The 27,206-nt window shown below is 38.5% G+C and overlaps 2 long non-coding RNA genes across 3 annotated transcripts; both read left to right on the top strand.

The window, feature by feature from the left end:
* Positions 1-23: 23 nt before the first annotated feature.
* LOC135328826 (uncharacterized) lies at positions 24-27,171 on the top strand. 2 transcript variants are annotated; one of them, XR_010389892.1, is made up of 5 exons: positions 24-276; positions 3,794-3,839; positions 23,556-23,623; positions 24,046-24,154; positions 26,872-27,171. It is a non-coding gene; the product is annotated as an uncharacterized LOC135328826 (long non-coding RNA). The 2 variants fall into 2 exon arrangements; XR_010389891.1 differs by lacking the exon at positions 26,872-27,171 and having other exon boundaries at positions 24,046-25,029.
* LOC135328827 (uncharacterized) lies at positions 11,194-15,345 on the top strand. The gene is made up of 3 exons (XR_010389893.1): positions 11,194-11,873; positions 11,997-12,647; positions 13,948-15,345. It is a non-coding gene; the product is annotated as an uncharacterized LOC135328827 (long non-coding RNA).
* Positions 27,172-27,206: the final 35 nt, after the last annotated feature.

Consider the following 27,206-nt stretch of genomic DNA (forward strand, 5'->3'; position numbering starts at 1 on the left):
GCGGCGGCGGAGGCGCCGTGAGGGGAGGGCGATTGAGGCGGGCCGGGACGGCGGCGCCGCTGCTGCCGAGCCGGGGGCTGGGTGCGGGGGGGGGACCCGCCGCCCCCCCCCCCCTCGGGCGGAGGGGTAGAGCGCGCCGCCAGAGGCGGTCGGGCGCCGCGCGCGCCGGCCGTTGCGGCCGTTAGGGCCGTTAAACCGCGCTCCTTCACCACAGAGCAGCTGCGCTCGCCTCCCTCAAGCTCAAGCCCCGGGGCTGGAGGCCGCCGCCTCGGCCAGGTAACTCGCGCCTCTCCCCGCTGGCACCTCAGGTGTTTTGTGCCCGAAGCGATCAGCCAGAAGGAGAGGCTCGTCCGGAAACGGCCTGACACCGGGATGGCGTGAGACACACCGTACAGTCCCCTACTCACATCACGCATTTTAAGCCTATTCCCAACTGCTCCTCACTGGGATGAAGTTACCTCCCTGTCCGAGGTGGTCTCAGGTGCTTCAGCCTATTCAGGCGGATTGTCGCCTCCCAGCAGCGGCTCTTGACACCTGTCAGAGTGCAGCCGTAGCAAATTTTGCTGGCAGTGAAACTGAAAGTCTTTATCCTTCTTTGTATTTTTATTTGGGATTATTCAGGCTCATTGGTTATTTGGGGATTAAAACAAATTTTAGCAATAAAAACGAATGGTGAAGAGAATTCACTTAGGTTGACATAAGTTAACTTGATGGTACATAGCTGCCCTCAGACTTGCCTTGTTTGAGAAGACAGCGTTCATGCTGTGAAACAGCGCTTCAGCTATGCAGAATCACACAGTCCCCTGTACTCAGAGCTCCCTTGCTACCTTTTGGACTTCAACACATCCGTGTAAGGCAGCATTGCTCACCGTTTAAGCATTGCTTGAGTTAGAAGTGTGTGCTGTGCAAAACAAGATAGGGTAGAGGCCACAGACTTCAGTTATGTCACAAACTAACAGTGCAGAAATAAGCTCATACCTGCCCAGGATTCTTTCCTTTTTTTTTAAGGAGTCATTTCCTGTATTGCTCTTTACATGGACTTAGCCTGAAAAGGGGCAGAAATTCCATATACTGCAGAATGCAGGTACAAAATTTCACACGTATGAAATTTTGTACTAAAGTTTTGTCGCTATCTGGAGTTACTTAAGGATAGCTGTGTATTGTGTGTGCTTGCATTCTTCTACTTAAAAGTGCCTTGTTCCTATTTGGTTTAGCCTACTTTCAAAGTATACTAAGCTAAGCAAGAACAAGGCACCCAACTTTCAGAGGGAGAGTACCCTCAACCCATATAAAGAATAATCCTGAGCTACACATGTGAACAAGGCCACAGCCCTCTACCATTCCAGAGCTTCCCACATCTTTCAGTGTATTGACTTTAGTCTGCAAAGCCTTTTGTAAAAGGGCTTTAGTGCTTCAAATACCTCATCATTTGCATATTATCTTGAGATCAGGTCAGCTGCTTTTCCTTATCTCTTCCATGGAGCTCTTACAGGAGATGTCAGTACAATCTTCTGTCTCTGGAACTAACTTGAACTGTTAGTCAAATAAAACTTGACCATGTTAACTTTTGGACCTCAATGCTAACTGTTATTTAACACTCCATTTTTTGATTAAAAAAAAAGGCTAAGTACGTTCAATCTCTGAATTGCAGAGTGGTTTGGAGTTTGTTATTAGTTACCTGATGCATTTGTTATTTATATAGTTTTATATAGTAAGTGCAACTATTGTTCATGATAAACACAAGATTTACAAAATGAAGAATAAAGAATTGCATCAACTAGAGAGAGGAATAAGGGAGATGGAACAAATGCAATAATGCACAAGTGGAAAAAAGAAACAACAATAACTTTACCTACATAACCCATAGACCTGCATTAGCTTGGGAAAGATCTTGAAATTATATTAGCTACTTCTATGAAAGCATCAGATTACTGCTCAATAATAGTCATATGGACAAATGAAGCATTAAAAGGGGAAGAGGAACAGAGAACAAAATTGTGATACACTGCCCTTATTTATAATTTCCTTAAAATATTTTTATTCATAAAGAGACAATCCTTGGATTATAATTAACACCCTTCATGCAGAAGCATATCATAAACCAATTCAGAGAGCTAAGTACCAACCTTATGTGCTAATAGCTGCTCAAACTGTGTAGGAGATGGGCAGCTGCACTATTCATCAGCTGAAAATTTGGAGCATATTTCAAGAGTTATGCCATGTGCTAACAGTAGAAAACATGCAGAACTTGCCTGTGCGCTGGGTATACAAGCCAGGCAAGGAGATCTACAGCAAGACCTGTCAATCTCCCATTACTGTGAATCAGGAGCAATTCTGTTATGGGAATTACTGCACAGAGATTCAGGTTCTGAACTTCTTTCTGCAGTAGTGATTTGATTAATTTTTGACAACTGCTTCCAACAATGTTTCTGTTTGCACAAACACTTGAAGTTGTGTAATTTACAGCTTAGAATTTGTAGTTTAGTTAAGCACCATTTCAGAAGCAGCCAAATTTCCACCACCCAGAATTGATTTGATATCCCCAGATTGGTTCACAGTTGCTTGGTAGCAGCAGAGGGTTGCCATTTTTCAGAGTAATTGCAATGCGCTTCTGCGTGAGCTTTGGATTTTCAGTCTTACTATACAGCACTGAAAGATCAATATTCAGATCTTCAGTCAAATTCAACTACAGCCTCTTCCTGAGGGGAAAGCTGTGCATCTTGTTCAGCCTCTCAGGTCCATATAGCAATATAGTCCCACCACCTGTGGCTGAGAAAGTAGAAGTGTCAGTACATAAACTACAGTGTCAGTAAATAACATGCATTTTCAGTTCATGGTTTGTGAATTTTCTGTATAAACACCCATTCTATAGATTCCTTACTTGTCAGTTACATAGTTGCAGCTTGCTCTACAAATAACATGCACTTTAAAATATTAGCCTAGCTGCATGGGACCTGCAGTTCCTCCTGAAGTACTTCCTCAAGTAGTTAAATGACCAGAAGGGCTTTCCTCTTTCTGCTTCCCTTCTAGCAAGAAAGAGGCATTTTATACACTGCCATAAGATTTTTTTTTTTTTTGCTTTTTCAGTTAGTACAATTGAACCATAGATACTAATAACCTTACTCCTTTTGTGTGCATATTTTGTTCCTTTTTCACTGCTTAAACCAAAACAGAAAAAAAATGTAGCATATTTACCCTCAAGGTGGCTCTTGGCCCTAAACTCATCCCATTATTTTATTTTTGTACACAATGCACTTTTTAAAAAAAGAAAAGATGTGCTGTAGTATACTGAGGTTTTTTTATATAGTAAAAAAAGCCATTGCACATAGCTGAGAACATGAGTAAAACTAAAGTTTCAACTTACATTAATACTTTACATAATTTAGCTTTAAACCAGAGCCATACATCTTTTTAGTACATACTTTTATCTCTTCATCTTGTAGAATATTACAGATTTTCTGAAGAATTTCAGCTGTAGAAATAATTGCCAGCTGTACTTGACCTATAGATAAAATAGCTTACTTTCGATGCACAAATCAAGGAAACAACGTCTCAAACAAAATCATTTGTTCAGTAGTTGAATTTTGAATTGTCTTCATGTTTTCTGTGTAAAATAATGCAATTGAATATACACACTTGTATGCTGGATGGACCAAAAATACCAGATTTTGTTTGAACGCATGTATCTATGGAAATCTGTTAGAGTCAGGATGAAGAAGAAATCCAGGAAGAACTGATGGTTTGGCTCACAGCAAGTATAGTAATATTTACTCTGGCCATTATTATTTTTCAGATTTCCCAGACTGTTGGTCTATGTGGTAGAAGATACCCATTTTATTGTAAGTATACAGTTAACAATATGATAGACAATAATATATAATGGCATAGAACTTCTAGGATACAGTTATAATACAGTAGGAAAAGTATGTATCCTATCTTAGATACAGGCTATAGTGCTTTGTTAGCTCTAACACAGCACATCCTTGCTTTTTGTTTCTGTTTCTCTATAACGATGTTTAACACAAGGAATGCTTGGTCACACTGTAGTTGGTTAAAGACTGGATCGTATCTGGAGGTCTTTTTGCAAGTTTTTTTCTGTTTCTTTTTCTTGCTAATAATTTACGGCTCACTGTATTAATCTTACTTGAAGCAGAAGCATTGTTTATGGACAATTATGTTAAGAATTCTCAGTGTGCTTTACTGCAGTATGACGTATCGTAAGCATTTAATAGTTCTTTGTTTTATATGTGCTGTTTCCTTATAAGTACAAGGTGGAAAGAAGTATAAAAAGCTGCATGGACAGTATAGAAGTACAGATTCCAGAAGTGGCTAATGGCCTCTGAAAAAGCCAGCAGTTCAGCCTTGTGGGGTGTTTGAAACTTTAATTAATTGTATTGTATTAAAAGTTCACTAGAATTTTAGGATGCTAATGACTTGACTGTAAATGCACAGAAATAATCATCTAGATACAAAGTGTATAAAAGAATTATCTTTGAATGTTAGTCTTCTGCAACATGCCAAATATATACTGCATGAAGGTTTGAAGATAAGATGAGAGTAATGATGATGATTCTATGCTCAGAAACCAAATGTTTCCAATGTCATTGACACAACTATTGTGTATTCAGGGTTCCTGTCTTGGTAGCAGAAGCAGCAGCCTCATTATAAGAGATTTTTGATCTCATGCTTAAGCAGAGCTTCACTAGAAGAGAGCCTAAATGTAGTCAGGAGGCTGGCTGAGTAACTTCAGCACAGGGAAAAGTGCTGAGCATTCTAGGAGATACATGAATGGACTAGGAGTCTTTTTAAAGGTTATGAAGTCCTTCTTTCTCCCTATTTCTGAAAACTCCTATTGAAGTGAAAGGAACCTCTGTCCTATTCATTTCAAAGGGGGTTTTGTCAGGAAAAAGAGCTTGATCAAAGTAGCTACTAAGCATGCTTAGTGGCTAATGTTCGCAGTTAAATATATCAGCTGTTCCAAACCATTGCTATTACAAATTTATTCAAAGGGTTTAGGGGACTGGCTGCCTGCACATTTTCCTCTTTCAGGTCACCAAAGCCCATCAGCCAAAACCTGAAATCTACTATGGAATAGCTCCTTGGGAGGCTGTTAGATTTAAAGCACTGAATGAAAATTAGAAGGTTGAAAATTAAGTTAAAACCTTGAGTCCAATAGCAATAGGCACCACGTAAAACTAATAAAAAGGCAACTATGAAAATAGCTTGATTCCCAGAATTATAGCAGGAAGGTCAAACGATGAAAGATTCCTGATCTAGGAAGCGGCAGGATGCTCCTGATTTAGGAGTCTTATACCAAGAATATCTATGTCAAGAAATAGGTTTAAATTGGCAGGAAAGTATGCTTTATATCTAAAGGTTACCGAAGGTATTGGACAGGTCACCAATTCTTTAAAGGAACCTGGTACAGCTGTTTCCTATTGTATATAATTTTGGATTCCTAGTCAAAAATCCACTCTTTACTGTGCTGTTTTATTACACCATTCAACAAGTTAACAGTGGTACAATTATGAAATGAAACGAATTTGTCTTAGAATTATATTCCATAAACCTCTGCACTTATGTGACACACTACTTCCTTAAATGACACAGACTACACAGACTGGAACAACTAGTTTGCCCAATGGATATCAAAAGCTAAGGTAGCAAAAGTTTTCATTTTAAGAAAGGTCATTTTACATGCTTATAAAGACATTAAGTTTTTACCTTGTAGGCTGAAATTTGTTCTTCATCACTGTGGAAGTGCATACACATTTATATTAATCTCTCTCACATAGTTAAATACTTTTACTGAGTACACATAGAGCATGAAGTAAAACCATTAGCCACCTTTAAGAGTGCAGCTCAGAAACACAGGAATGTAAGACTGATGTTTAAAATATGTAAGGAGGGGTATGCAATATGAGGCAAATATGAGAATATGAGGCAAAAACGATGCATTAGAAAACAAAAGGTTGTTCTAAAACAGCTCTATTTTCCCCCAGAGAGTATGTAATAATAAGGGTAGTCATAGCTCAGATATCATGCATGTATTCAGATTACAGAAATCACCGTGTCTCAGGAGATAAGCCCACTGAAAATGGTAAACATTAAAAAATTTATCAAAAGCATTTTGAACCCATTTGTTATCATTTAATCTTGAAAATGATAAGCGTTGAAGGAATTGATAGTTCTTTTGATATATGACTTTGTAGGAGATTCTAGTGCAGCATCATTGATATCATATGGTGTAATCTTGCAGATATTTCAGTGAAAGTGTAAAGGGAAATCACTTAAGTCAGCTCTTTAAGTTACTCACATGCAGGTTTGGAAGACTGGCTAATGGCCCTAAAGTAACAGCTTTTTCTATGTCATTAAGTACCATATATGAAAATGAACATAAGGTGGTAACACTGAAAAAAATAAATACCAACCCCCTCCTGTATATTAGGAAAATCTCAGGATAGATTTTTATTATTTCCCTTAAAATAAACAACCAATTTTTCTCCTTCCCCTCTCAACCAAAAAAAAGAAAAGCCTCTCACACTAAACAAAACCATATGATGTGCTAGAGTGGCATGGGCTATTCTCTTCCTGGTCATTCTGAATAGCAGTGCAGCTTTCACTACTCACGAGGGACGTATGACTCATGTAAATATTGCATTTTAACTTATTTCATCACCAGGAAAAAGGCAACTATACAATGGAGTGAAAAGCAAAGAGGAGAACAATGGTTATGACTGGAACTAGAAAGCTACTGTTATAATTGGTGCATAATAAGTACGCAGTATATAGCATCAAGTATACCATCAAATTTTGGAAAATAACATTTGGCCTTAAAAAGAGAGAGATTTACCCAATTTTCATTGAGAAGAAACTAACAGAGAAAAACTTGAAAACTAAGTTTGTAAATATATACAAATTTATCCTAATATCTCACAGCTCAGGAGGGAAATGCAAGATAATTTTTTGGGTTTTTTTTTTTAAATCAGTCTATTTTTAGGAGCTGGGAGCTCCCCAACTCATGTTAAAAAAACAAACAAAAACAGAATCTTCCACACAACTGCCTCTCTCCAAGTACATCAATGCTTTTGTAAGGCTTGCCAATAAAACAGGAATCATGGATTTTTAAAAACTGTTATAATTTTTATTCAGATCTCAGAACCCAAGATGAAGGAATGTTCCTAAAATGAAATAGACTGAAAAATTCTGCTCCAGCACTAAGTGATACTCCCTTTCCTCTTAAAAGCTTCATAATTCTGCTGAATTTTAACATAAGGGTGGAAGTGGGCCTGCTTTCTAAAAATATATTTTCAGGCATCTGTAAAAAGAAGAAATCAGGAAATACACAAAGCATAACTTTTATAAATAACCTAAAAGCCACATCCTTACCTAAATAATCCTGAAACTTGCCATCTCCTGGATCAGTGGCGCAGATAAAACAGTTTTTCTTCCTGCTTAAAAATGGCAACTTTTCTTCTGCCTGCCTATTTCTTCCAAGACTGATACCATTTGCTTCAGACTGAGCCAAACTAGCAGTCCTTGCCAGTGAGAAAGTAATATTCAATGATTCAATACAGTGAAAATTGGAACTATGATGCAGCTTGCACCTAGGTGTCAAGCCATAGAAAGACACCTTTGCCTGTGTCACCTACCTGTTCTCCACTGTGGCAGAAAGGCCTGACGGGAGCTCGATGAAAGCCAGATTGTTTGCAGCCAGCCTGACATCAGGGTGCCTGGGCAAATCACAGTGACACAGTCTGGCTACTGATGTAGCCTATGGACACCGTGAATTCAGACCGAGCAGGAAAGGGTACAACCATGGCTTTTAGAGCTATGCTGGAAGAAAGCCTCTAGTGTAAATGCTGTTATACCAGCAAAACTGTCCCTTCTGTAGTGTCGCTTGTTTTCCTTTTCAGAGATGAAGCAGGACAGAAAACACTACCGTATCAGTACAAAGGCCCACATTATATTTGCTTTTATACTAGCAATAGTATATTTGCCCTTTAGTGTATACACCATCATCTCTTTTTTTTTTCCTTCTCAGTCTCTTATGTCCTTCTCTGATCTCTTAAAAAAGAAAATATATTTAGTGCTTCTCTGCAGCTGGGATAGCAAACAGGTCCACTGCTAGAGCAGTGAGATGCTCCTGGTTGCTCTTCCTCCACATACCAACAGGAGCTCCTTGCTGCCTGCCCTGGTGATCTCTCTGCATCACTCTGTTCCTCTGAAGAGAATTGCTCTAGCGCTTACCACCAGTTCTGGGTCTCATCAGCTGTCCTCAGCAGTGCAGGCCACCCATGCTTTCTGTTATGGCTTGCCGGGCTTGGGCAATAACAGGATGGCAAGGTATCCTTTAACCAGTGCTTTCAAAAGGCCACTTCATGAGAGTGAGTTCCACTTCTGTAGATGATCGCCACTTTGTAGAAATAACCCAGCTCCTGCTCTTTGCAGTGATTCCCCTGCCCAAATCTCTGTTGTGACTTGTGGTCTGGAGGCTTTTCCCTAGGGAGAAAGATTGCAGTTTTATTTTACTGTACCACTGATTAGAGGGAGGTTTAATATTGTATGTAATCAGAATAGTGTCATTGTGTGCTCTGCTCTTCAACCATAATGGAAAATGAGACCTGAGAACAATCAGAGAAAAAATACAATTGTGTCACTCAATGAAGTTGCTGTACATTAAGAAACAAAAATATTAGCTAGATTCTAAAAAAAGTCAAAAGGAAAGTGGAAGTGTTAAGCTGACAATGAATAGTGCAGTGGCAATACTCTTTGTAGTATACCCTCAGCGAATAAATTCACACTTATTATGAAAGATGCACACAAAGTTTTTAGTTTTCCGTGATAATTTATGCAATGAACACAGATTTATAAATGTATTGAAGCTTCAAATTTCTGTAGTCCTTTGCAAAAGAGGTTAAGAAAATAATGTAAAAAAGATACTTTTACTATGCAGATGTCAAGCATAGTAAATCTGATACAGTATTTCCTCTTCCAAATTGCTATTGATCACTGTTCATTGATCAGTTCAGAAATATCTTGAAGTTAGCTCATAGACAGGACACATGTCTGTGCATGTATTCACTTTGGCAAGTCTGAGTAGCAATTACACAGCAACCATGTACCTATGGCAAGCAGGTAAATGCATCAGTAGCGTTATTTCTGTTAGAGAATTGCGAGCTGAAATGCTGTAATTTTTGACACTTCAGTGCTACCTGATTTGAGGTGGGCTAGGACACTGCTTCCACACAGAACACTTCTTCCACTGGCAGTGGGGCATTGCAAATATCTTGCTGCCAGCACAGGTCATCAGTGAAGAGTTTGTAGAGTAATTATCACTGTTTGAAAAAAGCAGGTTATTCTATTTAGTCTTTTATTTTCAGGTAAACCATTCATATTATTTTTCAGTGTGTAGAGAAAATTGATTAGTAAAAATAAGTGGTGTTTGTTTTCATAAAAAATTTCTTTTGTTATAAGGTAAATACTAGTGATGCTTGCATGGCAACCAACAAGTCAGAAGAGTCAGTGCACAAAAGAACAGGAACAGCAGAAAAGAGCTGAAAATAAGAAAAGAACAGAAACAGCAAACCACATGAAAAAATTTCTAGAGTGAGTGTGCAGGCATTGTTAATCAGCACTAGAAAACCAATTGCAACTGTTTCACTTTCTATCTACACTGTGGTGCAGCGAGGCATGGCAATTCAGTGTGAGACAGGATTCTGACAAGCTTTGCTCTACGCAACCGAAACCTTGAAGGCTCTAGTAACATTTCTGCAATACCTTATGCATTTGTTCATAGAAAAATCAAGCAATATTGCAGGCATGGCAAGAATTTCTAACCCTGAAATTTCTAATCCTGAATAATGCCTATGAGAGTAAAAATCCGGACTCCAGCTTTTTCACTTTGCAAATTTTCCTACATATATGCTCATGTACCATTTCCTACAATGAAAACACGTATAGCAAAAGTCTTGTAAGACACTAAACAATAGCTGGATTTTGTAATATTTCAGTGAATACATAGATAATATCACTAATTATTCTTAGAAACAAAGGAGAAATACAGAAATGGGAAATACTGCCATTATATAAAGTAAACAATGACATCAGAATTTTACTATAAATCTTCAACTGAAAAAAATATCAGTGCAATAGTTACAGTTTTCAGGAGCCCAAATTATTCCCTTCCATTTTTTTCTCCTGTTTTCAGTGGTTGTTTACTAATGAATTTCTTTGCACAGTTCTTTCTTGATTTTAAACACAGATATTTTTGTGGGCTTTCCTTGAAGTCCACAGCAACAGGTTAATCCTTTAAAGGAAAATGACCCATAGAGCATAGAAGTTGCAAGGAGCAGTAATCCCAACCTGTAAAATTATCCAAAATATATTTCTAAACTACTATGCTTTTTTCCTCTCAGTTGAAATTATAATGCAACATGGGATTTTCTTTGATCAGAAAAGACTGACAGATTTAAACGCTCCTTAAAAGCAAAATATGGTGAAGCTAGAGATGTCTCCTCCTCTTGCCTTAACTACCAAAGAGTACTCTATTATAATAACTGGCATAGGAAATATAAACAAACTTTTTTTGCAGTTAGTATGTCTATTCTTCTGAGATGTTACCCACTCAAGGAACTTGATGAACAACAGCTAGTACTCAAAATGTAAATAATAATAAATGCACACAGAGTAATGTCCACCACTGACCCGTAGTGACCCATAAAACAAAACAATCTCTAGTAAATTTCTTGTTACATTCAACACTGAGCCTTTAAAAAGTTCATATAGTGGTTCTAGCAGGAAAAAGTATATTACTGTCAAAGTGGAAAAACAAATACGTAGATTTAATCCAATAGCAAATTCTTTGTCTAAAACCTCTAGCTTATTGAAATTAGCAGCTTCCCAAATTTATGAGAGCATTCTCAAGCTTTTCCTATACTGTTTTAGCACCTTCCAATAAAATATAATACCATATGGCAAAACAAGGAAAAAAATAATTTGGAAAACAAAACAAAACAGTTATTCTAAATTGCTGTTAACAAAAGAATAAGAAACATAGCACTGTGCAAGTGGAAGAACAACACAGAAACAACAATTTGATACTTAAAATCACCACCAATGAAAAAAAGTTTTATTCTCAGAATGGGATGGCAGTCATTGAAATTAATATACCTATCAATGTATTTTGTCCGAGCCACATTGTCCCTGCAACTTTAGAACCAATAGTTATGGGGTCTGTTAGGAAAGTTGCACATTTATGGGAACTCAATAAGCCCTTTCTTGTTGCTTTAAAATGGCTTCTCTGGTGGCTGTCTTTCCCTTGAGAAATTAATTTTGGCAGGAAATCTTGTATTTATGAACCTTATAAGAGAGAATATTGAATGGATGAAGGGACCAGATGGTTCCACTCTTCCAGCCATGAGCTATGTCCTAGGGGAAATATTTTAATGCAGAAACAGGAGCAATGTGTCTCCAGGAATATCTCTGTGAGCCTAGCAGCTTTAACTCATCATCTGCAAAGTTTAGATACCAACTGTGTATCGTAACTCCCCTTTTCCCATTAGCCACAAGCTAAATGTTGAAATATAGTAAGGTGAGCTAAGTCACATAAGCTCCAGGTCAGAGATACTTCGGTTGAGTGGGACAAGATGAAATGCAGCTAGCGCATAGCTTCCCGGAACTTGAATACCTGCAATACTATTTAAGGAATAATCCTTCTGCTATGCCAGGCCTCCTGTTGTCCCTCCAGAAATAGCTGCTGAGCTACTACATGGATCTGCTGATAGTCGTGTCAGATCCTCCATGGTCCCTCTTCTAGAAAAAGGAGGCGTGGAAAATCCCACTTTGGTTCAGACTCATCATGCAGACATCATGTGAGTGAAACTGGAGGAGCAAACTCTTCTCTTAGTTTGTTAGACAGTAAATTGAAAGACTGAGCGTGTGTGCATTTGGGTATAAACAAAGTATAAAAGTGATTCTTCCCTTGTATTCTGCAGTTTGATATTCTGTCTGGAGAACTGTGTGCAGTTTTTGGGCTCTGCAGTAGAAGAAAGACTTTGACAAACTGGAGCAAGTCCTGCCAAGCACTGCCAAGATGGTTAGGGGGCTGGAGCATGTGATGTATGAGGAGAGTCTAAGAGAACTGAGGTTGTTCTGGAGCATGTGATGTATGAGGAGAGTCTAAGAGAACTGAGGTTGTTCTGTCTGGAGAAGAAAAGGCCATCAAGGGATCTAATTGCTATCTAAAACTCAGGCTTTTCTTGGAGGTGCACTATAAAAGGATGAGGGGAACAGTTACGAGTGGCAACAACAGAATTCCGATTAAGGAAAAAAATTACAAAGAGGTTGGTTTGAACACTGAAACAGTTTCCCAGAGGAGCCGGGGAATCTCTATCATTGGAGATATTTAAAAACCCACTGCACAAAGTTTGGAGCAACTTAATGTAACTTCAGAGTTGGCCCTGCTTGGAGTGGGGGTTGGACCGGATGACCTCCGAAGTCCCTTCCAACCTGACTTAGTCTATGATTCAAAAATGGAAGTAACAGGTTGATTGCATCAGTCTAAAGGGCTCTCATATGAAACTTGTTGATGAAAGACGAGAAAGCATGCTGCCATTCCTCGTTCCTAGCATGCTGCCGTAATATCCGTGAGTATTCTGTGTCTGAAAATTGTGGGAAGCATAATGAATGGTAGCATGATTTCCAGGGCTCCCATCAATTCTGTGCTGTACCATATTGCAATGCAGAAGAAAAATTTGCTGCCCAGACTCTCACAGATTACATGTGTTTCATGTTGACAAATGGGACTAGAAGGGATGTTTCTATCAAAAAAATCCTGAAAATGAAACTTGAAAAAATGGGGGTACACATCTTGTTTTAAAGACTCAATATACATTAGCTTTACATTGAAAGCTGAAGCTTCTCTTCTTTCTCCAGCCCCTCATCCCTGCAAAATCAAACTAGTTGTGAGATGATCAACTTGTAGATCATCTTGCAACTATGATCTTTCTATAGGAGTAAAAATTTTTTTCAAAAGTCGCTAGGGTTGAATGATCTCCAGGGATTGGGATCTGTGGCTCATAATTTGTAAAATAGCTTGTGCAGTCTATTTCAAGTGGCTTTACCTTTGATGATTTAGCTACTTTTTTTTGTTCTTCCTATTAGCATGGGCCCAACTAATATCAAAGCAGCAAAAGACAGTCCAGGACCATAGTTATGCATTTTTCAGAGGCCTTTCAAAACAGAATTGTATCAACAAGAAATCAACCATAAAGATCAAACCAGTTAATAATTTAGTCCATGCATTTCCCTAATTTCTTTTAGAAAAGTGAAAAATACAATAAAAATGTTTCCACAGAGGCTTTTTATCAACTTTGTGATATTTTTTGATGCACAAAATCTTAACTTTCTACTTGAAAACTCTGATAATATGGATCTTGTCTAAGCTTAAACAGAATTTTCTTATGATCTATTTTTAACAAAGGCTATTTAGGCCTATTAGATTTTTAATAGACTATCATTTTAAAAGACACATGCATAATAATAAGATTTGAAATAGAAAGTACACATAACAAAAAACCCCCAGACAAGCAAGTAACATTAACAAAATTCATGTTCTTATATGACAAATTTGAAGAGGAAGAGAGAAAGATTAATTATTGTTTTGGTTTTGAAGGATTCTAAGGCTTCCTCTAATTTTTAGCTAATCCTCTTCATTCAAGCACTCAGCAATTTCAGATTGTCAGGTGTGGTTCAGAAAATTTGGCATTATTCAAATTCCAAATTACACTCTGGTTGCATACACATGCTAGTTGTGTATAGGAATGCAATGAGCACTGTACGGTTGAAATAAACAACATACCTTCTCCTCAAAGAAACAGCCATTAAAAGAGTTCTTGCCATTATTTTAAACATTTCATTTTTGTTTTCTGTTTTATTTTGCTTCAGCAACATCTGTGGTTGACATGTGGTAAGAATCCATGCTGAAGCAGCACTGAAGCGTTATGTGGCTAGAATCTCCAGAATCCTGACCATCACGAGTTTCTGTGAATATACTCTTTTCTGGAGAAGAATGAGACTTTCATATTCCTGTAGCAATATTTGTATTAGTTGACTTGTTTATACTTTTTTTTTTTGGTGCTGATAAGTTTCAGGCTTGTGATTTTCACTCTAACTTCAGATATCTAAATGACAAACTCAAAAGATTATTCTTTATTAATAAAACAGTGACCCCGTGTCAGCAGGAGCATACTAAAGTATTCTAAATTGGGAAACTATGGTTCTATTGTATACAGCTTGCTTTTCATGCTTGTACCTCTTAAATAATGTGTTTTGCTCTTCTGTGATTACCAGTTATAAAGGGAATAGTTTCTATATATGACAATACAACCAAAAAAGAAATCATAAACTTTTGCATACTATTGGGATTATTAATTTTCTGACGAACAGTTCCTCGGGTATTCATTCCACTGCAGGCAAATATTTTGTAAGGCTTAACAATCACTGTGAAAGTTTTTGCGTTTCTCAGTTTCTCCAGCTCAGAACAAGAATGGAACCATTGTCTACTACAGCATCAAAAGATTTGATGACATTTTTTCCAATGGATCATGATGTGTTTTGAGGTAACAAGGAGCATCTAAGGAGCCCCATCCCATTTGTGGGGCCCTTAGATCTTAACATAGTATGCTAAACATCCCTTGGGTGTTGTACAATTAATCTTTACATCTACTTCACACTAGCCAAAATACCAGATCCATGGTACTTGACATCCAATATCTCCTGAATTAATGATCTCCCAATATTATTCTCTATAAAATTATGTTATTAATTGTGAAACTATGATATTTCCCCTCAAAGGGCTGCCAATAATGCTAGCTTTTCTTACTGTCCAAGATCCTGTTACTCATATTAGACAGAAATGCTTCTTTTTCGGCCACCCAACAGTGGTAACTTTGAAGACGTTGGTATTCAAGTATCTTTTTTTAGCTATAATCCTGAGGTCTGCCAGTTTCATTTCCAAAAGTGGTAAATTTGACGGTTCTAAATTCAGTGGGTTTAACGGTTCTACATTGGTCCTATTCCTATGGACACTTTGTCATTCACGATACACTTTGAATAGATTAAATTGTTTGAAATATTTTCCTCTTTTAGATGTACCTTTAATATGTTAGAAAATAAATTTTAAGAAGTCTTTTCAACATTAGTGTTTGTGTACCCAGTACCCTAGGAGCCATAGTCATGGATGTATGAAGCAAAAACCCATTTCTGTCTGCCATGCAATTTATAATCTAAAAGTTGTAACCTTGGTTTTTGCACGTCCTTTGAATAAAATTTCATAGGTGCTCAGTCCTGAGATATGTATTTTTAGAAATGGTTTTATTTACATTACCTAATTTATGTGTTTATTTTTTAAATCATATCTTCAGGTAAATTCCTGTTATCCTCATTCATGACTAGGCATGGCCATGTTAATATAAACAGCCATTTGGTGATAGTTTAAAACATTCTGTGCAAATTTGATATTTTTATAGGGATAAGAGCAAGCAACATAAAAAAAAAATCATGAAAGTAAATTATGTATCGGTAGTAACAGAGCACAGGATGTGGGGATACCGAGAAAACTCTTCTCCCCATAGGTGTGGTTACTGGCAGGCAGTCAAAGTGGCATCACCACACCCAGGGTGTTTTTTTGCTAGTTACCAAACACTTCCAAAAAAACAATGTTTAAAAGAATTTTAAAAATAGATTTAACAAAACAAGTTTAATTTCAGTATGTCCAACAGTCCATTTAAGTATGTTGCTAATACCATCTATTTTCAACTTTCATATTCTAATCCACAAACTGTTCTCTCCTCCTTTTGCTCCTTAAGTTTGCTTTTGTTGGGTATGCAAGAGTTTGCCTGAGAATTGCTCTCTCCTTCTGCTGGCACTAGGCTTTGCAGGCTCTCTGTAGCTCTGGCTTCACGCTTTTGTACTTCAGCATGATGGCCCCTATCCTCAGTGTGCTGCTAAAAAACATCTATGTATAGATTAATGCAACAGGCAACAAACAGTAAATGACAGAGGCCTATACATTTACTTAATATGAAAGAGCCTAGAATAGGTCATTTTACTTGCAATTCATATTTTTCAGCAGTTAAAGCTGTTATGCTGAATAGTTGTAACTCCAGTTACTCCTGTCTGAATAATAAAAGATGAACTGGTGTATTTGGGGGATAAAGACTGGGCCTGTATCTTTGATAGAAATTTTAGTTCTGTAGTTTTATATAAATTTATATAAATCTTGTATGCAAACTTTCCAGCATGTATTCAAAAAGTGACTACGTTAAGCATGTGCTTAATTTAAGCATGACAAGTGATTTGCTAAACGGACTTGTATGACTAAACCAACACATAGTTTGTTCAGTGGGACCAAAATTTGTTCCAGTGTGATTCATCAATGAGTAAGAATGATGCTATCCAGAGTTTTAATCTAAGCACAAATTTGAATAATGACCTGAATTTTTTGAAGAGCAGCTAACTAAGCAAGAAAAGAAAAAAAACATCTATAAAGAATTCTATGGTTGATATCACCACCTATTTTCAGCTATATGAGTCAGTGAGCTATCACATGGATTTTCACAGAAATATCAAAGCAAATCCCACTTCAAGCCCACACCACTTCCCAATATATACCCTCACTCATCGATTCTGACGGAGCGAGTGAATGTATATTTGTCTGAAATAAAAGCATAAGATAACACAGATCATAGCTACAGCAACAATTAGCTTTCTTAAAGACTGTAATTTTCCGTGGAACTTCTGCCTAGGATAATCTATAGAAAAACTGAGGGAAAAAAAGCAGTGATCAAATTCAGGTTGCTGGGATCTCTAAGTGAGTTCTTTAGAACGTGTGCTGGGCTTAAGGGAGGCAAAATGCTTGCAAAATTGAAAAAAAGAAGATTTTTCTAAAACAACAGAGATGGTAATTAGTGCAAATATTCTTTAATAATCATGGCTGAAAGAGCTTCAGCTGTCATGAAAGAATTAAAACCAAACATATTTCTTCAATATCAGAGGAAATATAAATGCAAGACATCTCTGGATATATGGGAGAAACATAATTTGTACTGGTTCATGTTTTGAAACATGAAGCCAGTTGCTGTAGTGGAAGAAAACATCACTCAGTCGGCTATAGTGTATTTCTGCTAAATCACATCCTCGTAGAAGACGGAGCTTTGACAGACTTTCGTTTTTTCCAGAATGTTCTGTAACATGCTGCATGTTGCTGCCAGATGTAAAGTCCTCCGGAAACCAGAAGAACAATCTAGGCAATATTTTTAATGCTGTATTCAGAACTGTCACATTTACACGCAGGAAGACTGAAGTATTGTATTGTATTTTTATTTCTTTTATGGAACTAAATAATTATCCTTTATGAGTCCTACCATCTTAGGACATCATACTTCTTCCCGATAGTTTATAAACCTCTCTAATTAAAGATGATTAGGACTTCTCCACTACACAAACTAAAGAGAATTAAAAAAGGCAGCTGTGAAGAAGCAACTGAAAAAGAGAAACGGAAGAAAACACTAACTTGCCTCATTCTCCTTTGCAACGGTCTGCTTCCAGATCACCAGTCCAGCTTGGGGATGTTGCAGGATGCCCCGATTCTGCTGGACCACTTCGCCAGTGAGCAAATTTTCTTCAATCCCTGGTTGAACAGGACGGGTGATATCAAACTCACCTTTGCAGTCGTCCAGGGCAACTTTACAAAGCTCAGCGAAGCCAGAGCGCAGCAGCCTCTGTCTTCAGCAACGCCAGCTGCCGAGAGCCCGAGCGCACACTCAGTCCGCTCCCCGCGGGCCGCCTCACCAGGCAATATGCTGATCCAAAATCTACGAGTTGAAAGAACAATTGGAAGCAGCAACTGGTGAAGCTGTGAGCTCTGCACTGTGATGGGACATTGTAGTGCTGCAGTAATGGGGTTCTGTGGAATAGCTAGACTCCTTTGTTTATACTGGAAACACAAATACATGGCGGATCTTATCTGTGTATATAAATACCTGATGGCAAGGGAGTAAAGAAGATGGAGCCAGACTCTTCTCATGGGACGCCCGGTGACAGGACAAGAAGCAGTGGGCACAAAGTGAAACAGAAAATTCTACTTAAACATAAGAAAAAAACTTTAGTGTGAGGGTGGTCAAGTGCTGGAGCAGGTTGCCCAGAGAGGTTGTGGAGTCTCCATCCTTGGAGATGTTCAGAACCTGACTGGACACAGCCCTGAGCAACCTGCTTTAGCTGACCCTGCTTTAAGCACCTAAGGGCTGCCAAGGTGAATAAGTGAGCAGAGAAACTATCATATGAGAAAGAAATGAGAGGTGTACGGCTTGTTTCGTCTAACAAAGTGAAAGCTGAGAAGGTATGATTGCTGTCTGTAGAGGTGTTGGAGAATAAATACCCAGACAGAAGCTAAGCAACTGTGGTGGGAAAAAGAACAAATGGATGAATACTAAGTTTGAGCAAATTTAGGTTTGAAATTAGAAAATGCCTTCTACTCTGGAATGATATCCCAATCAGAACGACTGTAAGAAAAAATCTAATGCATTTTGATAGAGCTTAAAAACTTCTAAAAGTTATACAACGCTGTTAGTAGCACTGGCCAAGACTTTACTACATGAAGACCCTTGCACCACTATGTTTCAGGGTTAGAGGTTTTGTCATTTGTTTTTATGTGTAGTTTTTTAGACTCAGATTATGTTCTTTGTCTTAGCACCAAACAAATAAGCATAGACTAAATAATGCACACTGTATTGCTTGGTGGATTTCTTGACAAGAAAAAGCATGTATGCAGGTTAAAAAATGAATTTCCTTCAGTGGCGCAGAAAACTTGCAAGTTCTCCTAATGACACAGGAAGAGGGAATTGCCTTGCAGTTATGAAAAGCAGGTCATTGACACTAAAGAGTGAAGCACATTTCCAAGTAGAGCAGCCTTTGCAGAATGCCAATTCAATTTTCGTGGACCATTCACATCCATTAAGTCCTGACCCAGAAGTAAAGGCAGGTAACTACTGCAATAATTTTATTGCTAAGCGTGGTTGGGAACAGGAATAAATTTAGCTTGGTTTACTTTGTAGACTAGACTGTGGTTTTAATATGCTTTTTAGAAGATGCTCTATGAGAAAATAGTATAAAAATCTTTTCTAAAATCACTGAAAAATTGAATAGATGCTATTGTCTACAGGGCTTAAGTAAGAATTCATTTAAATTTCAAACAAAAAAGACAAATGTGCAACATCAGTTAAAAGCAGTTATTTCTAAGAATGACAAACAAGAAAATCTTAGATTCCATTTATTTACTTGAAAATAATGGGTCCTGATACTTTTTTGCTAACATCAGAAGTTTTAAAAGAAATCATTTTCTACCTTGCCTTTTTCTGAGGAATGTAAACTTCAAATTTTTTTACCCATTCTTTGAATCCAGAAGCAGATAGAACCAAATGTTAACTGCTCATCAGTTGGTGTGCATTACTTTTTTCTTTGTTTTATTGTAGAACAAAATTGAAATAAACCTCTGATTTAAGAGGCCCCCTAAGTCACAAAATTTCTCAGGGAGAAGAAATCTCATTTTATCTTTTAAGAGATCGTTAAAAAACCTATGTGGGCTGATAGTAAAAGGATTTCCAGAGTCTGGTGTAAGGTTTATTTCCAATATTAATGTAGTTTACATATAGAATATATTACAGAGCTGTAGGTAATTATTATTAGTGATGTTACAGGAAGAATCTGAGTGTGACCCAGTCAGATTACTTGAATGAAGCCCCGACAATTGGACTTGGAGAGATTCATACTGATGTAAGAAATGTATTGATAAAATTGGATCTTACTGTAAAATCCGGAACAGTGCAGGGCTGGAGAAAGCACAAAAGGCATCTTTTCTCCCTTTGGTGGCAACCCTTCAGCAAGCGGGAGCAGTGGCAAAGCGGTCTGACTGTCGACCACTGACCTACTACCGCAGAGAGAGCAGATAGCTTGGGGCTAGTACTCGGATGATTTTGTGCATCATGAGATGTGCTTTCTTCACTACCTGCTCTTGCACAGCCTGCTTTTGGGGGCAGCTAGATGAAACAATTATCATTTAGTATCTATTCTACTATCCAAGTTTTAATGATTACCCCCAGAGAACTTCAGGACTACACGCTATATACTTCAAAGCCCCAAGAATCAGAGGCTAAACATGTACCGCTATACGTTTGGATGTATACAGCAGCCATCGTTATTTACCTCTGCCTGTGGCTGCTCCCACCAAACACATTCCAGGAGTGGGAACGTCTTAATCACAAGGTTCTGTTTATAGCTCCTTTAATTAATATTCATTGATCCTTTCCAGGAAATCAGATTTAAACGTAGGCAGAGCAAGCAGTAGCTTATGGCAGCAGGATGCTGGGAAGAGCAAAACAGCCCTGGACTCGACGCCTGCCTGCTCCTGCCAGGCCTGCAGCTGCTGCCACTGCCGCTGCTATGGAGGCAGTTGGGGCGGGGGGGGGAGCAAGAGCTATTTTGGGAAGAAACAGCCACTCCCAGGAACATAAGTGCTACCCTTGTCTGGGTGGGGGGAGCAGCGCCGCACATCTGCTGTCCCCCATCACTCCTTCTCCCTTGTCTGCTTTCTCTCTTCCCCTTTTCTCCCAGGATAGGAATGGCCCCTCCTTGGCCCGGCCCAACTTCTTATACTCATGTACGTTGCTGAGGAATCTCCTGTATTCTGAATGGTTTACAGAATAGATACGTTTGCTCTTTTAAAAATACTTCGCATCTTCCAGATGTTCATCCCCTAAAAGTTCTAAGATCAAAATCAATAAACCTCTTACTTTCTTTTTTTTTTTCCATTTAGTAAATAATTGTGTTCATTTTGCTGCAGGTTCAATTATCCTCCCGATACACTTCATTCTCTTGCTATTTGTTCCATTATTTTATTAGATACTTAAGTCACCCTTATCAGACAATTAATAAGAGGATCATTGTAAATGGTTGATGGCAACGTGTCCACTTGAACTAATAGAAACACATCGTTCATGTCCTTTAGAGTTTGGCTCAACTTAAACCTCTTGCTAGCAAAACACAAGAAATCACTAAAAATATTCATAGATGCTCCGGGGTTTGTTAGAAGATTTCTTTGCCTGTTTTTTATTTACGTATCACTCAATATGAAATGACCCTCTTCAGCAGTAAAAGCATTTAGGCTCAAAGACCACGCACATTTTTAATTATGCGCACTCTGAATAAGCTCACTGGTTCAGACTGCGTGGCCTGAACCGCACACCCAGCTCCTCACGCGACGGCAGCCTCTGCGGGGCGATGCACATCCTGGCTCGCCCCGATCCGCGGCCCTGCGGAGGGGAACCCGCGCACGGGAGCCAGGCACGCGCGAGCTGCTCTGCCGGGGCCCGGTTCGGCTCAGCAGGGCCAGGGCTGTGGGGCTGCCGAGGAACGGGGAAGAGGAGCTCGGTTTTGGGCACAGACGCGATAACATCTTGTTGTACAGATTCTGTAATTAATTTTAATTTTCTTGCATAAATATTTAGTTTTTGGGGAGGAATATGACAAAGTTGCTTCCTGAACTGACAATGGGCAATTATTCTCAAACTCTGATCCTGGAGGCATACATGGTAATGAGAGCTATATAAATACCTGGACAGATTGATTATATGGAATAGATAGGATTCCCCCGGCACAGTCCTCTCGTATGTTTTTAGAGTAATGGATACCTCTGAGCTTTGCTAGAGTAATTCACCGTTCCCCAATTTGGCAAGCAATTAAACTGGCTTTGTCTGACTATTGGGAGATAAATATGATAGTATTAAAGTGAAAAAAACACATAAGAGTGGGCAGATTAGACTGAATTGCCACTGTCTTATGTGAACAAAAAAAATAGAAGTCAAAATCAAAATGTGGAGACATCAGTGGTTTCAGATTTGAGGATCTAATTTAACAGGCTGCGCTTTCATTGCACAGGTGGAAGAAATCTTTACAGAGTGACTCAAAAAGCTGTCCAGTATAAGATCACTAGATGTGCCAGATCAGGAGGCGATGCTCTGAAAATGGCAGCTAGTTAAATTTATCTGACTTTTTGGGTTCGGTATGTGGAGGCTTCAGTTCCACACTAAAACTTCTCTGCAAAAGTGAATTTTCACTTGACTTATGGCTTTGATTGTTAATGAAGTGGTTACTGATTTAATTTCCACCAGAAAAATCATACCTTCACCAAACATTAAATCAATAGACAACAGAAGCTGGGGAAATTATGTTATTAAAATTCTAACGTGGAAATTCCCAAATCTTTTACCCAACATACATAAAAATAAAATGATATAAATGTAAAAGAAAGCCAACAGATGTAGTGTCATATGGACTTGCTTAATAGCAACGCTTAGCCTTTCAAAAAAAGATTTACATTTACATTCTACTAAAGCTTGACATTTGCATTGAATAATTCATAATTTGTTGTTTATTATGCTTTGCTGCTTTTCTCATCCATGAATCTACGTAATATTATTTCTGTTGTTTGTGAAGTAGATTGATTCTCACAAATGCAGATATTTTGGTGTTAAAATGTAAATACATATTTATCTCAAAAAATGCTAAAATTCAGCAAAACCTGCATATAGTAGAAATACTCAATAAAGATTTAATTCGCACCGTTATTGGGCTTTAGAATAGCTCTTCCACAAGTATTCCAAGCATCTTAACAATAGTCACCTTCAGTTAGGGCATGTGTTTTCACGCCTACACGTATCTCATTCTGTGACAAACTCATTGCACCTCAGTATGGACACAAATGAGATCACCTTCAGTGCTCTCCCATCAAGCCTGGGAGACTTTCCAGCTCTTCTCACCAGCCGTTTCCCACCTCTTGCTGACCTTGGTCCAAACAAGAAAGCTGCCTGAAGATACATCTGGATTCAGCAGCTTTACGTCAGAGTGGTGGCCAAAAGGGGACCTAATGGCTGATTTCTGTAAAAGTTACTGCTTTGCTGTTTCTGATATCAGCGTTGCAGATTTTAGGGTTGCAAACAGCATGCTTGTACTTTCATAAATCTCCTAACTAAAACTTGCACTGTTTTTTTTTTAGTCTAAATGTAATCCTTAAAATTTGTCTATTTTAACCACACTATCATAACCAAGTTAATAATTACAAAGATTTAGGCAGTATCAGTTTTTTCCTGGCACTTGATCTGTTAGTCTGAGAGCAGCAGAGGGTGCTTCTGTAGACCTGCTGGCTCTCCTGCTGTATTAGTGCATCCTTCTTTCCTTTCTCTCCAAACAGTTTAACAACTCAGCCTAATGGATCAAACAGCACAACAGAATTGATCCCACTAGCTTAGCACGTGCTGAAGGGTCTAAATACCTTTCGCTATAGAGCTTCTCTACAGAAGGGATTTGCTGCGGAGTAACCTCCCTCCTGACACCCGACTGGCCAGCCGTGGGTGGGTCACTCTGCTTAGCAGGGCTGGTTTTTTTTGTTTCTTGTTTTTAACTAACTTTTCATGACCTGTGGACAAACTTGCTCCCTACAGATGCAGGCAGAGAACTGCTCTACGTCACACCCTGAAGACTTCACTAGATGGACCAGCCTCTACAAACTGTAAGTACGGGTGTCTAATAATAGGCCTTTTGACATGAAGTTTTTTTGAAAATTTTAAAGTCTCTTTTCTATTCTGTATAGTTTATTCTTCTTTCAGTTCAACTTCTGTATTAAATATCACATATATGATCAGGCCCTGTCTGTGCACAAAAAAGTCCTTGCAAAGTTATTCTGGAATGGGAATGTTAGAATTTTATATTTAAAAAACAGAGTAGAGGAGGATGTCAGAGATTGTTATATCACTGTTTCTCGAGATTCCTGATAATCAAAAGAACATGTTAGAGACTTTAATAACTGGCTCCTAAGAGCCAATAACCTGCTTCATAACCTAAAAAGCAAATTAATAGAAAGGTTATCATGACATTATCTAAAATGCCAAATACCTTTTATTTTCTAATTTATGTTCACTTTCTTTTTTGTAGAATAAATTTTTTACTATCTGAAAAATGAACAGCGGGCTGGAGAAGACTGGATGTTGTTAGCAACTGAAACGATGAACAGCTGTTCTGGGATGAGATTGACAGTAACAGCGTAAGCAAGATGCTGAAAAAGATTTCTGCCTCCTTTAAATAATTTCAACCATAGTTCATTGTTTTCTTTCTCACCACATTTCCTGCCTGAATCCCCCCAAAGATCAAACACTTTTCACCTATACAGCAGGTCCAAGTTGTTCTGGATTTTTTCTTTTTTGGTGAAGTCCCAGATCTCTCCACTTCACAGCTGTTCTTCCCATTGCTGTCCCCCCTCCCCATGCCCTGGAAGAGTTTAATACTTGCAGAAACCTGCTGGAGGTGGTGGTGGTGGTGGCGGCAGGGCAGCAGTATTCCTTACCGCAAGAGAAAATCATGCCTCCTTTACATAGCTTAACATACTTCCACATTTATATATGGGAAACGGGTACTTTTTCATATAGTGAGAATTACCTGCATATTTGGACAAGATATGTTTTGTCACCTGTGTGCCATCATGCTTCCCTCAAATCAGGGTTAAAATGTTGCTCCAGGCTCTCCTTCTGTGTCTAGATCTTCTTTCTCCCTAAGTATTTTTTCTCGACACAAGACAATAAAATTATTTAAAAATCAAACAGGCAATTAAGTAGGCATACCACTCTGGTATCTATTTTTGAATACTGTGATGGCATCTTTGTATCTAGCACAGTAATTTTGGTCGTTTGGGCTGGTTTTGTTGATGTCTTTCTGCAGCAATAGTGGGAGCAAGAATTGCAGGTCCTGTTTGTTGTTTTGTTTGTATGAAACTCTTACGATCTACGGGACTCAGTCGTGGAGCTACTGTTTCTCATTTCTGTCACAATTAATTAAACTAATAATAGAATAAAAAACCTCTTTCCCTTATTTTTGGAGGTTAAATCCTCACTTTTTCCTCAGAAGCAGGGAACAGGTTCTACAATTGGTAATAGAAAATGGCAAGCCCTAATAATTTTTGCGAGTTTTATGAATCTTTCTTCCTAGGGAAGAGAGAGATAAGCAACAAATTATTTTCCTGGAACTAAAAAAGTTCTATGACAAATTAATAATTGCTTCTACTTCAGAAAGGTCTGATTCACTTGTGATTTAACGAGAATGAAATTTCCGAAGTAGGATTAAACAAGTACCTTTTCTATAAACTCGGTCCCTTGATTGGGGTATTGGAAGGAATTTTCCGTTAGCTCCAGGCTTTGCTTTTGCCACACATGCTGCTGCTTCTCTCAGTGTCAGGTTATACACACATACATGCATATGTTCCCATTCTACAAATAAACGTGAAGCAGGAATCAGCTGAGTAAAAGTTATATATACCTTTTTTTTTTCAAACCAAACGCATCGATTCTTCCCTGAATCTGGGGTATCATTCTTCTGTTCCTCTGTATTGTAGGTATAATTTTGTTATCTGGACATTTCCTCAGGGCAAGAACATTTATTTTTATTTTTTACAGCACCACATGATTGCTGGTTTCAATAATGGTTAATAAAGATTAACATTGTTAGATAACTGAAATCATTAGCACCAACAGGACTTACCTGCAAGTTCTTTGCACCACTGGACCTTGATGTGCAAGTGGCTGTGATAGAGACTTTGCTCTCCCATCTGCTACTGTAATTGTTTTAGTGCTGTTCAGAGATGGACTGAGATTGTGGCTGAGATCCAACTTTCAGTCTTTGGTATCGATTTCTACCTGTGAATTTCAGAATGCCAGCTAATACTAAATGTGCCTGGTTTTTTTCTTTGCCTCCTGACAGCCTATCTGGATGCATGTTCGTTGACGTGCTTTCTTGGTGCTTTCCTGCAAATGGAAACACACGGGGGGCAGCTTTTTATATCGTTCTCTACATGGTTACTCTTATTCTGGAATGAAGCTGTCTTCTCCAAATTAAGTGTAGTCCACAGTCAGTATATCAAACCCTCCCCATTTCCCATACCTCTTCTGGAATAAAAATTTCCAGGAAGAGCTATTATATATATATTTTTTTCTGTTCTAAATCCTAAACCCCTATCTTCTGTTGAAATAGCATTGCATTATAGATAAATACATATATCGCAGCAGGTAAAAATATGAGAGATGAAATCTCTCCAGAATGTGCTTTCAAGGGGGAAAAGAGAGAATGAGGGGGACGTTTCCAGCAAAATCAAACCTCTGCGATTTTTTAAAGCAACCAAAAAGCCATTTAATTGTTCATAGCCAATAAATAAATCAATTGTAAAACTCGGCAGAGAAATGAACTGTGGAGGCCTGATTCGCCACTGCTTTGCAGTGCTCAGCTTCCACGTGCAAAGCAAGGGTGCCCTGCTGCCGCTCAGGTCCGCGGGTGCTTCACCGGCTTTGCGCCCCGGGGTAGCTGCAGACCTGCCATGCGCGGCTGTGCCTAAACTCGGGCAGCGCTTCCCACGGCAACACCCTTGCAGCAGGGAGGCAAACAGCTCCTGCTATAACCTCCGAATGGGAGCATTATATGAAATCTGAAACTTTTTTTTTTTTGGAAATCTCAGAATGTTTTCTAGAGTTTATCTGAGATCAGTTTCAGTTCTGCTTGCACTGAGTTTTGACCTAAATTATCTGTTTATACATTTTGGATTTTGTAAATTAAGAACAAGCTTAAACCACCTGGTTAATATTTCTTAGGGAACTCTGAAATGTGAATGTAAGTTGCTCAGTTAGTACTGTTAAAAACAGCAGAGAGAATAAAGTGACTGAAGACTATGTTAAAGGCGCAGTTAGGTTTTGACTTAAATCAGTGGCCTGTTTTTTGCAGTAAAAGCTTCGACAGCCATGGATTTCCTTAACTTACCTGTCAGCGGTCACACGGGATGGCATGACGCTGGTGCAGAATACAGCGGGAAAACTACGGACAGGTAACCAGATTTGCAACCTTAACTGTGAATTCTCTCTCTCTTTTTTTTTTTAACATTTAAATCAACTTTAACATTGTTGGTTACTATTTAATTTTATAGTGGTGCCCACGGCCCCGCTGAGGACTGGGCATCCCATTATGCTAGGCATTTTACAAATATATAGGAAGACATAGTCCCTGCCCCGAAGAGAACATCACAGTAACTTTTTTTTCTGGTGATTTAATCATAATATTGA

This window comes from Dromaius novaehollandiae, chromosome 7, assembly GCF_036370855.1.
Source record: "Dromaius novaehollandiae isolate bDroNov1 chromosome 7, bDroNov1.hap1, whole genome shotgun sequence".
In the NCBI taxonomy this organism is placed as follows: domain Eukaryota; kingdom Metazoa; phylum Chordata; class Aves; order Casuariiformes; family Dromaiidae; genus Dromaius; species Dromaius novaehollandiae.